At 43.9% G+C, this 13,039-nt stretch overlaps 1 long non-coding RNA gene across 1 annotated transcript in view; it reads right to left on the bottom strand.

The window, feature by feature from the left end:
- LOC138565849 (uncharacterized) overlaps window positions 1-13,039 on the bottom strand; it is a 126,808-nt gene that overhangs the window by 42,270 nt on the left and 71,499 nt on the right. The window contains exon 2 of the long non-coding RNA XR_011301659.1: window positions 4,402-4,888. This is a non-coding gene — a long non-coding RNA (uncharacterized lncRNA). The remainder of the gene's footprint in view (window positions 1-4,401; window positions 4,889-13,039) is intronic.

The following is a 13,039-nucleotide window of genomic DNA, read 5'->3' as shown; positions in this document are numbered from 1 at the left end:
TTGTGAATTTATGGACATGCCTGGGATACCCCTTAACTTGTATCCAAATCAAATCAATAAGATTTAATTTGTTTGTTTGTTTGTTTATTTATTTATAATGTGGGCCAGACCCGGGGGTATCAGGGTGCAACAGTTAAAGCAAATGCACGGCTTAGGTTACAATGTTACAGATAATAAGCATAAATACATGTTATACACAGAACAAATTACAGATATACAAATACAAGTATATATACAAATATACAACAGTCATGTGAAAAGGTACTAAGTAGAAGGTATAGATACAATACTGAGGTGTGACACAAAGCATAACAGACAGGCCTACAAGTCAGATGATTTGAGCATGTTAATGTAGTTGCATCCGAAGATCAAGTAAGGTAGGTCCTCTCTGAGCTGGTGTGGGAGAGAGTTCCAGAGCTGAACAGCTTTCACTGGAAAACTGCTGCTTCCTGCCTTAGCGAGCTTAAATCTAGGGATGGTAAGGCAGTTGGCATTACCAAGGCTCGTAGGTCTGGTTGAAGTTCTCCTATGGAATCTATCCGTGAGATAGTTTGGGCGGCATTGTTCAGTGCTTTGTGGGTGAGTGATGAGGTTTTCAAAAGGATTTTATTGTGGGTAGAGAGCCAGTTGTGTTGGCGCCTAGTCGCAGAGATATGTGATCTTTTGATAACACCAAGTGCAGCTCTTATGGTGTTGTTTTGGAGGATTTTTATCCTCTGAGTAATAGATGTGTTTGCGCCCAAGTAGAGGGCATTACAATAATCTAACCTATAAAGTAGTAAAGCTCTGGCCAGAATCATGCAGTTGTCATTGGACAGAAAGGGTTTGCCAGTCCTAATACGCTTATAGGTGTAGGCTGTAGTGGAGGCCATTGATTTCACTTGTTTATCGAAGGAGAGGGTAGAGTCCAGGTAGAAACCTAGGGTCTTTACCTCCTTTGCCACCTTAATGATATTCGCATCAATAGTAAAGGAAGAATAATCCTGACCTAATTTCTTAAGGTTAGAATGGGTGCCCAGGTTGATAAGCTCAGTCTTGTCATCATTCAGGCATAGACCGTGAGTGGCCATCCATGCCTGGATGATGAGATACACTCTATTCACCAATGCCAAATCCTTGTCGTAGTCCCCGGAAAGTGGGAGGAGAATCTCAGTATCATCTGCGTAATTAGTGTAGGTGATACCCAGAATGTCCAGATCATCGAACAGGGGCTTGGTGAATATTTTGTATAAAGTTGGGGAGAGACATGAGCCATGGGGGACACCGCATATGATTGGATAGGGTCCGCCGCTGCAGAAGGGTAGAAGACCCTCATGGTTCTATCGCTGAGGAAAGACTCTATCCATGAAATGGCCTCTGGGTAGAAGTGGGCTGCAGAGTCCAGGTGGCCACATAGGACCGTATGGTCCAGCAGGTCGAATGCGGCCGATAGGTCAAGTAGAAGGAGGAGGGCTGTTTTGCCTTTGTCTCTTAATTCATCGACCTGGGTTTTGAAGTCGATGAGGGCGGTTTCTGTCCCATGAAAGGGGCGGGACGCCTGATTGTCTTGCTCCCAGGTCCCAGTTGGAGTTCCAAGTTCGAGTTGGAGTTCCAAGTATTTTTGGATCTTGGTATAAGCCACTTTGTCAAGTATTTTGAGCAGAAAGAGTACCGTTGTAATGGGACGGAAATTAGTGGGAATTGATGGATCCAAGGTTTGCTTCTTTAACAGAGGGAGCACCCAGAATTGCTTCAGGTTGTTGGGAATAGTACCAGATGAGAAGGAGGCATTGATGAGTTTAGAAATAAAAGGGGCCAGATCTCTTGCAGCATCTTTTATAATATATGCTGGGCATAGGTCACCCTGACAATTGGAAGGCTTAAGTGAGAGGATGACTTTTTCTACTTCAAGTGTGGAAGTTTTAGTAAAGTTAAATCTGGCAGGATGGTCAGTAGATAATTCATTAGTGGGCAAGTTTGCGATGTTTGATTGGGATAGAGAGTTAAGGGAGGCTTTTTTAGAGCTATTTTGTCTTGTAAGGTAGTTACTTTGGTGGAGAGCGCTTGTTGAATATCTGAGCACCCTGTTTTGTTTTTGTTGCAAACATCGGGTGTGGACATAGGAGACTCAAGTTCCATTAATATGGCAAATAATTTTTTCATACTAGAGTTGGCATTAGAGATTCGTTTGTTATAGGAATTGCGTTTAGCAAGGCAAATTTCCTTTTTGTATTGTGAGGAGATTTTAGATAATTTGGACTTGTTAGTTTCTGAAGGGAGAAGTCTCCATGTTGTTTCACAACTCCTTTATAGGAGTCGTAGATCCCTTAGCTGGGGAGTGAACCATTTGTTTACGTGGAGTTTGGTCTTGCTCAGTCTGAGTTTAAGTGGAGCAATTTTGTCAAGTACAGTTAGCATAATTAGCATAATTATGTTATATTCGTTGACCAAAGTGCCAGGATCCAGGTTGTCAGCCAGAGAGTTAAGGGTCGGGAGAATGGCAGGGATCACTTTGTCCACTGTAATGTTTTATTTATTTCTTGTTAGGCATGGGTGGGGCAACTGGTGTGACTATCGGGAGTGGTCTAGTAGTGGATAGTGTGTGAAGGACACAAGAAAGTGGTCTGTCCTCAGTTGAGGGGAGATGGAGGTAATGTTAGCCGTACAATTATAATCAGCCACCCAATCTAGGGTTCTCCCTTTGTTATGAGTTGGTTTATTGATTTTTTTAGGAAAGTCCAAGTTCGGACAGAATATTGGCTATAGTTAAAGCGTACTTGTCTAGCGGATCATTGAATCCTAGGTTGAAATCGCCTAGTAATAGCAGTTGAGTGGTGGTTTTAAGGTTGCTGGAAAGTAGGGTGTAGATGTCCTCTTCAAAAGTTCCAAGTGGGCCGGGTGGTCAATAGATTAATTGGATGGTGAGGGTCTGGGAGTTGATTATAGGGAGTTTAACAGTGAGGACTTCGCAAGATGGCAAAATTTGTGGGGGAGCAGGTCTTAGAGAGAGGCTTGTTTTGGATATAATGGCGATGCCTCCGCCTTGTGTTTTATTTCTGTCCTGTCTAACTATTGTATGGCCGGCCGGGACAGCCAGTGATAGCAGTGGTCCTGCTGCATCATTTAACCATGATTCAGAGAAGGCCAGTAAATCCAAGTTGTCTGTCACTAGTAGGTCAGAAATGTCTGTTGCATGTGCAACCAGGGACCTAGCATTTATAAGGGCTCCTTTAAGTGGATAAGCATCCATATTAGCTGTGGCGTGAGTATGTAGGATCGGTGATAACTCAACTAATTTAGGTTTATACATAATATGAAGCATGGAGGTGACAAGCGGTTGTGGCGGGATAGTAGCATGGTTAGCATTGTTTTACAAGAATGGAGGTTCAGTTTCTTATTTGACTGTGGCAATGATCCTGTGAGGGGTTCATGTAGTTTGGGTAATCTGGAGCGAAGTTTGGAGTTTCTATAATTTAAGGTGCAAGGAGTGCTTGCAAGTGAACTCATTATACTCAAGTAGACATGTTGGCTGGAGATAGGAGGACTGTAAAGAGACATTTTGGTCAGAATACGTGGTCCTTGTGCCCTAAGGGGAAGGAGCCAGTCACTGTGTGCTAAGAGACTGGTAATAATTATTATACTGACGATGTGGAGGCTATGGATATTGGTGTGTATGTTTAGCGGGTATTAGAATGTGGTTGGAGCCAAGTAGTAAGCAATCGACAAGTTTGAGGTGCAGTTAAATAATGCGGAACAAACAGTAGGCTAGTCCCACGTGTAATTTGACAACTCAAATAAGCAGTAGGCTAGTCCCAGATAAAGTTAGGCAGCTCAAATAAACAGTAGCTAATCCCAGATACAGTTAGGCAGCACAAATAAACAGCGGGCTAATCCCAGATACAATTGGGCAAATAAACAGTAGGCTAGTCCCAGATAAAGTTGGGCAAATAAACAGTAGGCTAGTCTTAAATAAAGTTAGGCAGCTCATATTAAGCAATAGGCTAGTCCCAGATACAGTTGGGCAGCTCAGATAAGCAGTAGGCTAGTTCAGTGTACAATTAGCTGACATATATGCGCAGTATGCCATACGGTTCGATGTGCGCAAGTGACAAGTAAAATGGAAAGCTAGTAATAGGTTGGAATGTCGTTACTGCACTGTGGCAGTAATAGCGCTCCAAACGAGTGACACAGCGGCTGGGTCACAGGAACTGAAGGTTGCATTGTTGGTTTAGGCATGAGACATATGCGAGCCGTGGCGATGTGATATGCAGAGATTTGGGCGGCCGTGAGAGGCAGCATGGAAGATCATAGCATTTTTGTAACAGTCAACATGCGGGTGCTTAAGTGGCGTGATAACAGCAGGTATCTGCAGCAAGATAACCTTTGTTTAATGATAAGGGATTGATGTTGAGGGTATCATACCTTAGTAGACTGAAGTAGAAGCGTGCGGCGCCCCTTAGCGAACAGGAGGCAAACAGGGCCTTTCTCCTGGCCTTCCTCCAACGGCTTCCGCCTACTGGCCGTGCATGCTGCGGGAAATACAATCAGGTTGCTTAGCAACTGATACGAGCCTCGTTTAGCTTAGGAGATTCAAAGATAGTTCAGATACAAGTGAGTCCCTTTTCCACAATAAAGTCTGCTGCAGTGCTTAATGCCCCCAAACTTAATAATGGGCCCCAGGCGCTTCTTGGCAATGCTGCTTCAGACATATACTTTGACTGGATGCTTTGGGGTGGGCTTGCTCGAAACGTGTCCTTTCCCCCTTAAGGTGATACTTTTTCACTATGTTGTGGTGGTGGTAGTATTGTCTGTGAAGGAGATAGCCGCAAAGTCTTTCCATGCCTCCATCCAGGCCTTGCCATGGACCACCTGCTTTTCTTTAATGTTGTTGTGTATGATTGGTCATATCCTGCAGAATCAAAATAAGGCAGGGTTATAATAAAATGTATCTACACTGTCCTGCTTACTACACAAATATAATGCCCAGAAAGGGGAGCTCTTTGAATAAGAATAGTCACAGTTATAATTAAAGAAATCGACACTGTCCTAGTTAACACCCAACATATTGCACAGGGGGACTGAAGCCCAAGGAGTCAGAAACAGACATTTTGTTATAATAAAAGAACTCAACAATGTCCGGGTTACCACCGAAATATATTGTTACTGACCTTGCAGTCCTTCACTTGTAGCCCAGAGCCCGGCGATCACAGTAGATTACAGCTATGCCACAGGATCCTCTCCTCAATTAATAGCAACAGCAATTATCTTGCACAGATTATCTTGCAGAAGGAATTGTTGGTTTAGTAACATTGCAGCAACTATGAAAAATATATGAAAAAATACCAACATTATGGCCCACATTCAACTTTTGATGGCGTCCCGCCGGTAATTCCGGCGGGATACCAGTAAAACTGCCTTACCGTTTCTGCTGCCCCATATCCCCATATTACCAGGATATTATGAGCAGTAGAGACGCCAGTACGTTCCCATCCCATGGAGCCAATTGGTGTTACCAATGCCGGTGATTCAGGCAGTTCTTTGCCGGTAAGGAACCTGATCTACCGTAGGGCTAGGACTGCCGGTAGATCACTGCCCCCACCAACAAATTTGTGTTTCTCCCGTCCAAAAAAAATGCAGCAATACCGGCAATTTTACCAACATTTTTCCAGACTGAGGAAGTTATAATGAGGCCATATTTCTAGAAATCAGAAGCCTTCTCTTCTGAATATGGATGGTTGCTGTATATGGGCACTACCAGCTCCACTACATGAAACATGCAGAGGGCTGTACAACCAGTATTTCAGTTCAGAAATGTTTTGACGATTTCTAAATCCAGAAAAAAGTTGAAAACTTAAAAAAAATCTCTCAGGGTGAAAAACCCATAGTAGTTGTGTAATTGTTTTTTATAACGCGCCTAATACCATACCTGGGTACGGTTTCTTAGCACGGATTCGAATCTATGTTGCTCTGCGTGATCTTGTTTCGAAGAACAGTGCATTGCTCCTGTGCTATCCTCGACTCCCTGTGCTTCATTATACAGTACTGTTCAACACTTACTCCACCTTACACTTAATTCTGCATTTCTCAGCTTTGGCTCATCATTTATAGCAGGCTGTTAGGCAGAAATATATGCAGTACCCTTTGGGAACACCACACACAATTAAGACTACAAGTGACAGTACAAATTCACCTTTGGTACAAGCCTGTACTACACAGTAAAAGTGGTAGCGATGGCTGAGCAGCCAGACTTATCTCAAGAGCAAGTGAGCAGTATCAAATAGTTACACAAAGGACAGCAATTACTATGATTCAAACAAACACTGACTCGAGGTTTCTGAGTAAAAGAATATACATTTATTTACACATCAGTTGTACAACATTTCACTAAAGTAAAGCAGATGAAAGATCACGTTACTAATACACCACACCACTCCCAATAGTTTCCAGACAAGTTAAGCTCACAAAATGAAGTGGGAGCAAAATGGCACTATAGTAATTAAAAAGGGAGGGAAAGACAAGTTAGGCAGAAATTGAGCAGCACCAACAGGTAAGTAAGCAGGGTAATCTAGAAAGAGGAACTACAGTGATGGAATCAAATCAAATAGGCTTAGGGCCAAAGTCAATAGGACAAAAGTCTTTTGCTCAAGATCACATAGTTCAGGGTAGTTCACGGTTAAGTCTTTGCCAAGAGTTCCGGATGAAGTTGGTCAGCAGAAAAGTTAGTTTAAAGAGAATTGAAGGACAAGCCCTTGGTTTGGCTGAAGGTTTCACACACCTTCAACACGGCTGAACGAAACGCACAACCGGATTTGCACAGTACCTTTAAATGGAGAAGAAGCTGTAGCTGAGGCGGACGTTCCTGGCAGTTCCTGCAGGCTCACGGTTCCTGAAGCAACTGTCGGACTGACATGAAGTAGGAAGACTGGAGGGTCTTGCACTACCCAGGGAAGAAACCAACAGCAGAGCAAAGCAACAAATAAAAGATGCGCTCCTTAAAACCCATACAGGGTTCGACCTTCCTGGCTATCCGGACCACTGTAGCTCTGTACAGCAAATTCGACCAGAGGAGGGAGTCCGGGCTTGCAGTTTGGGCGAACTGGTTGGTCCCACCAGCTCAACGGGAAGAAGATTCCTGGAGGATTTTCTCTGTCGTTGGAGTTCGAGGATTCAGACCTACAGCAGCACTTCACCGGGCGGTTCAGTCGTGGTAGGGGTCCTCTTCCATCAGCTCCTCGTCGGTTCTTTAGTTCCAGTGGCGACTCTGCCTTTCCAGACCCAGAGGCCTGGTTTTTATGCTGTTTTCCCCCATTCAAACAGCCTGGCTGTCAATCACACAGTAGGGTGACTGTCCCGCCGGGAGTCCTAAACCCATCCCTCACATCCTGTCCCCCCCAGACATACAGGTGCTTAAGGAGGGCTTCTGCGTAGAAGCCCACGAAAAGACGGTGAACAAAGGAATCAAACCAGGTTTGGCGCACAGAGTAAAACACGAGAAAGACTTTTACAAAAAGAAATGGCGAATAAACCCAGCCAGAACCATAATAAAACATATATGGTCTGGCGGGTTTAAGTTCGAAGCTACCAAGATAGCCTAAAACAATACCAAAGTTATTTAAGATAACCGCGGTAGGAAAAATAGGGTAGTTACCTCTGCCACCAGCCAAGTCTTGATGAAAAGGGACCAAAACAATGCTCCAAGAGAAACAGACAAAAAGGGATACGTATTAACCCTTTCCAGTACTCCATGTAAAATGGTTTGTACTGGGTCTGTGGTTTTACAGAGGCTAATAAAGTTAATGCAACTTTATGTGTTCTGGGAGACAGTAATCAGTCCCAGAAAATAGTGTCTGAGTTGGGAAGTCTAAAAGACAACCCTGTGTCACTGCACTGAAGGTGCTGTATAACACACACTAAAATGATGATGCCTGTGGAGCAGGTGAGGCTCCAGCAAAGCTGCTGAGGGACTTAGTGGGTGAGGGAAATTAGCCATTCCTGAGTATTCTCCCTAACACAGGCATACGCTGGAATTACATGAAATATTATCCACACTACCAGTTGGAAAGATGCTGGGCGCTGATGGCCAACCAGCCGAATTCTGGAAGACCTACAAAATCAACATACTAGGCCCTTCTTAAAAACCAGTGCATCTGTGACAAAAATTGAACTGCCTGTGTCCATGAGAGAGACATTATTAGTCCGGATCCTAAAGCTCTGAAAAGATTCCCTGCAATGCAACTCGTACAGACCACTCTCAATACTAAACACAGATACGAAAATACTAGGAAGCCTGATAGCCAACAGATTAAAACTGATACTTCCACAATTAGTGCAGACTGACTAATCTGTCTTTATTCCAGGGAGGGATACTACGCAGGACTTGCGTAGAATTACCACTTCTCAATACCACTTTATCAGATCTGCAAAGTATGGCCAAATGGGGAGATATGTTTCTGGACGGCCAACTGCATACCCTCACAGAATTGGGACGTACCCATGACATACCACCAGGACCATTTTTAACCTACAAGACGTTATGTAGAACAGCTAGGTGAAACTGGAGAGACCTGTTGGAAGAGACCCCACAGGGCACAATACTAAACACCCTGTACGAAAGAGGGGAAGGACTTCGAATAATAACGGAAATGTACAATGCCAATGTGGACAAGACAACCCAAGTGGAACTAAAGATTAGGAAGGAGTGGGAAGACAGTCTGATGCTAGATGGCATGCTACTGCATTCGAAATCGGTATTGCGCAACCACCGCTTTAAGCTAATCTAGTAGAGTCTTCTACATAGAGGGGATTTCACCTCCTAGAGATTGTTCCTGCCTATTCCCTGTTACACTGCGTCACTGCCCTAAATGAAAACCTGATACACATTTTCTGGAAGTGCCCACACATTGCGACATTCTTTGAGAAGACGCTTCACACACTTAACAACATTGGGGTGGAAAGAGCCCCCCTGGAACCAAGAGCCTGCCTGCTAGACCTACAAACACAGCTCGGGGACAAGCGGGGGACTGGCTACATGTTTTATATTAGCCATGGTCCTGACACTAAGAAGGAAAGCTATGGCTTTGAAGTCAAATAGCCCCCCAAATCCCAAAGTATGGGCATCTGATCTGGAAAGAAGGGAAAGGGCTGAAGAGTCGATACTGCGACAAGACACCTATAGCAAGACCCAAACTAAACCCTGATGCAATGGGAAGAGGAAGTGATGATAAACCACCCTGACAAAATCCAGATATTCACATAACATAGATCCCTTAATATAATCACATCTAATGCACGAAAGGTGAACACTTGGACAGAGCGGCCGCGCACGACAACCCAGACTCAAAAATAACCTCACCTCTCCCCACCTAGTTCCCATAAGACAGAAATGACTGGAAGCAGTCCGGAATAGGCACTGTTATTAGTTACTAATTGTGTCCTTCTCCTTTTTCTTTTTAGTGTCCTGACCCTATGGTTCCATGTTCTTTCGTCAGGCTTTTTAACGCCTCTGGTTTCAACGTGGAAAGAACAACGATAACGTTCATCGATTTCTTTTTATAGGGTTCTACCTTCCAAACCCTCCTTCACCCACCCCTTTTAACTCTTCCTTACCCCCAACCTCTTATCTGCTCTTTCCCACACCCCAAACATTATTCTTTCCATGTTTAAAAGCCTGGCGTTAGAAAGGAATGGTGCCGGTGCATCCGACATGGTCTGCTCGCGGGTGCCAGTCCGCACGGCAGGTCATATCTGGCAGGAGAAAAAGCATCTGCGAGCCGAACTCGGAGTTTGCCAGTCTGGTAAAATTACTATCTTGCTCGAATTTGAATGTCTATCAATTTGTCTATTGACATGATGGAAGCAATATGATGCTGCCTAATATGCAAATGCTTTATAAGAAAATTGAGTAAAATACATTTATAAGAAAAAGAGAGCCCATGTCAAGCGTAACAAAGCAGATTAATAATACTACTACTCATACTTGTACTCCTACGGGGCAGACGTCATTTCCTCACACACGCATCATAGAGTGACAACATGAACATACTTGATATTTTCTGATGACATGAGACTAGTTCCACCTTTTTCTCACTAAACCTGCCACAGACATACACATTTGCCTCTACTAAGTCCTATTTATTTAACTCCATTGCCCTATAGATGCGTTGTTCTTCGAGGCTCAGCAAGGTCTGTTGACTTGAGCCCCACTGTCTTTGTGATCTGGGAACATTGTTGTTAACTACTCACTAATATACTTTTTGACAGCACTTTGCCTGAGTGCTACAGTAGGTGTGAAATGCTCAGTATGTGTTGTGCGTGCGTGCATGTGTGTATGCACAGTTCAGAGTCGCCTAGTCACCCGATGGGGCTCACCCAGAAATTAGGGTGATTTTTTGGGGCACTCTCACCCCGCCACCCATCTCCTTCCCCCTACCATTGTCTCGCTTCTCATCAGGGGTTCCACCATCTGAATCACCTTAACACACCCCTGCCACTAATCCATCCCTATCAGCCAGCAGCCCATTCTGAACGTCAGCCTCCTGGAACCCCCACCTACCAAACCTACCTAGCCGCCTTTCCCCTGCTCACCCAGCCTCCTGAACCCTTCTGTTTTTCCCATTGTCTCTTCATAATGTATGCCACTCACACCACATGTAGGCTGCCATGTCTATTTTGAAGACATCACTAACTTCTCCTCTTCCTGGAGGGAGTCATCTGCCTGTGGCATGCCCCGTGTGGCCTCTTGTGTAGGCGGCACATGAACCCCATACGCCCACACACACTACAGTAAGTACCATATGCTCTGGGGTGTGAATATGATCTGAGCAGTTGGAGAATGGTTGAGGGGCAGGAATAGTTAGACAGTTAGTTAGCAGATATAGGAGATATAGTACAAGAGCTAAAATAACCCCTTGCTTTTCTACAGATGCCTTCTTAAGTTCACAGATTACATTTTAAAACAATCTGATGGTAGATAAATGTTTATAGTAACTTGAAAATCAAAAGAATATGATTGTAGCTTTATTTTACCCATCCTGAAAGAAAGCCTACATGTAATAGCATTCAAGCTAATGGGCCTCATTACAACCCAGGCGGTAAGTTCCCTACTTTACCACCATGGTGTAAACTTTGTTTACACCATGGTGGATGGCAGATTTACCGCCCCATTCCAAGGTGAGTGGGGCGGTAAATCCCCATTCCCCATTTACCCTTCCCCATTCCCATTTTTGCCCCATAGGGCATAATGGGAGTGGGGAAGGCGCTAATTACGGCACCGTAAATTACAGTGCCGTAATTAGCACCAAGGCGGGTTAGCGCCTTGCATTTTAACGCCTGCTAAAAGCAGGCGTTAAAATGGTAATCAGGCGTCGGCGCCGTTAAACCCTTAACGCCTGGGTTGTAATGAGGCCCAATGAGCCTAAACATCTCTTATACATTTTAAAACCGCACTATCGACTATGAAAGTCATGCTCTGAAATAATATGATTGATAAAATCACCAGCATGTAGTCATTGAATCAAACTGCATGCAGCTTGTTATGCACCCCCTCATTTCTAATCACTCACCATTCCCACTTCCTGGAGGACTTTTCAAAGACAATAGTCACTCCCACCTACCCTCTCACTGCTACGTCTGCATCTATTTATAACTAATCGCTTCCTGTTTAAATCTTCTGATGATACAAAGAGCCATTTAAGAAGATGTTCTGACAGACCACCAGTGTTCACACTGTTGGCATTTTATTCTTGCCTTTAAGATTTAAATGCAAAATGAAAATTGATTAACAGAAGCTGAGCTATTTCATTCTGGCCTTAACAGTTAGTCTCCAGGTACTAAGAAGGCTGGAAACAGCTTATCCTGTACATAGGTCAGCTGCCAGCCCCAAGAAAATGCCCTAGAGCTGGTGCTGCCCTGGTGGCACCCGCCTCACCTCTTTTCACTGTGGTACTGTGGTGCAGTGATGTATGCTGGTATTGGCATGATCTTTTTGTTTCCCACAAAACCAGAACCCGGGGAGTTCTTTTTTGCAAGATCTAGGTTTTGGGGAATTCCAATCCAATTCTAGCTCTGTGCAGATTAATAGGATATATGATACTAGGGAATGTGTCATCTGCACTGAGTCCTGAACAGTATTTGATAACATGGTATCTTGTCTGATCACTACCTAATTGAATTTTCCATTGATTGCAAGGCCAACTCTGAAAAATCTCCAAAACCCTGTAAGAGGGTTATGAGCCGAAATTACAAGAAGAATACCACCCATGACATTGAGTTATGCCTAAATACGATTATGCAAAAGTCTTCAGATGACGACCACGTTGACATCTTAGTAGACATCTATACCAAATCTATGCAAAACATGATCAACCAGATTGCCCCTTTCAGACCAAGACTTTTCAGAGCTAATCCATCAGGATTGAATTAACCCAGAGTTGTCCATCCTCGAGAAAACCAAACGATCACTTGAGACAAAATGGCTGAACGATTCATCTAAGGAAAACAAGGAAATCTGGAAAGCCATGGACGCCTCCTACAAATCCAAGATAGTCGAAACTAAAAAATAACTTCTTTAAAACACAAATAGAAGAGGCCTCGTACAAATGAAGTAAACTTTTTGTAATCTTTACATCTCTAGAAAAAACTGCTTCCCCTGCCACAGCCCATGCCCCTCAGTGGAGGTCTGCAAGGTGGCCCAGGTGGCCTTCAAGGCTAAGATTACCAAAGCAAGGGACCAAGTTCTAACTGCACAAAACACCTGTGAAACCCTTAGTAACATCATGACGGTTTCAAGAGATGTTTCCAACACACTCACATTTACTCTATATCCCATTATGGTACCTGAAAATGGAAAAGATCCTTTAAAGCATGAAACCCACGTCGTGTGTGGAAAAAACCCCTACCCCTAAACTTATTCTAGAGCACAGCATCATCTTTGCCCCTCTTCTAACACAATTTGTTAATTGTTCTTTTCGAGATAAACAGATTCCGACCTCCATAAACGCAGTTACTGATACACCACTACCGAAAAAAACATGTCCATGATCCTAGAGATCTTGCAAACCTC

Source organism: Ambystoma mexicanum, chromosome 2p, assembly GCF_040938575.1.
Source record: "Ambystoma mexicanum isolate Mex_15411 chromosome 2p, UKY_AmexF1_1, whole genome shotgun sequence".
NCBI lineage: Eukaryota > Metazoa > Chordata > Amphibia > Caudata > Ambystomatidae > Ambystoma > Ambystoma mexicanum.
This window is presented reverse-complemented; position numbering and strand designations above follow the sequence as displayed.